This window comes from Tenrec ecaudatus, chromosome 15 (assembly GCF_050624435.1).
Source record: "Tenrec ecaudatus isolate mTenEca1 chromosome 15, mTenEca1.hap1, whole genome shotgun sequence".
Taxonomy (NCBI): domain Eukaryota; kingdom Metazoa; phylum Chordata; class Mammalia; order Afrosoricida; family Tenrecidae; genus Tenrec; species Tenrec ecaudatus.
The window spans coordinates 107,307,411-107,308,564 of NC_134544.1; the positions used below are offsets into that span (position 1 = coordinate 107,307,411).

The following is a 1,154-nucleotide window of genomic DNA, read 5'->3' on the forward strand; positions in this document are numbered from 1 at the left end:
TTTTTTAAGATTGTATCATTTGACTTTATTTCACACTAGGTGGTGTGGGCACAAGCAGTCCCCTTAATAAAGTTGACAGTGAGCTTCACTCAGAACATTTTTAATAATGCACACTAAAAAAAAGAAAGTATTCATCTTACAAATTGTTTTGCAATCCAAATATACAACAGCTTGGAAAACACCAGGTAGGAAAGAAAAGCCCATGTAAAAGACAAGTTAAAATGACGAGAACGGCACGCGGGGGGTATGGCTCAGGTCTTACAGTTTTCTCACTGCGTCATCAATGTCAGAAATCTGTTCCTTCAGCTGGTTCCACTGCTCGGGGTTTAAAGAAATACCTTTTGTTCCTGGTTTCATATCACCTTCTTGGTCCATCCAATATTCTTTAATATCAAGTAGGACTTTCCCTTTGAAGTCCTGAGCACTGACATACCGCATTTTCCCAATCTGGAACATGTTATCTTCTCGGCTGCTCCTCTGCTTGGAGGACGACAGGGTTCTGGAAGTCTCCCCCGTCTTCTGCTTCTTGACGGGCTTTTCTGGAGCAACCTGCTTTTTCCTCTTTAGCTTTTTGTCGACTTCACTATCAGAATCACTGCCAGATGAGCTTGAAGAAACAAGTTCCTTTGACTTAGGCATTGCTGTGTCCGTGCCGCCCAACGGTCTCCTGCCTGCTCGCTCGCGCCTCTTAAGAAACAATTTTTATTATAATTCCTATAAAACTGTTTAAACCCAATATTTTGATGTCTGAAATGCAATATATATATAAAGAAAGAAAGATGTGGCCCCCCAAAGACCCGATTGTTATTGAATCTATTCCAACTCACAGCAGCCCTCTAGAAAAGAATAGAACTGCCCTTTAGGGCTCCCTTATTTAGTGATGAAAACATAATACAGTTAGGATAATGATATGCTTTGCTTTCATGTAACTTAGGGTGGTAGTTACATCATTTCCTGTCAACTTGCTCAATAGGCTATAGGAGTGGAGTCTAGCCTGTGAATCAGGTTGCAGCTTGATGACCTCATTTAGAGGCACAACAAGAGATAAATAGCTCACTGGAAGGCAGACACACTCTGCTTCTTTTCTGATGGAGTCAGAGCCCTGGACCTGGAGAAGCCATTGGGAAGCCCACGCCAGTGCTGAGATGCTTCCA

The 1,154-nt window shown here is 42.3% G+C and overlaps 1 pseudogene; it reads right to left on the bottom strand.

The window, feature by feature from the left end:
• Positions 1 to 258: 258 nt before the first annotated feature.
• Positions 259 to 656, bottom strand: LOC142427919 (activated RNA polymerase II transcriptional coactivator p15 pseudogene; annotated as a pseudogene).
• Between the last annotated feature and the right edge of the window lie 498 nt (positions 657 to 1,154).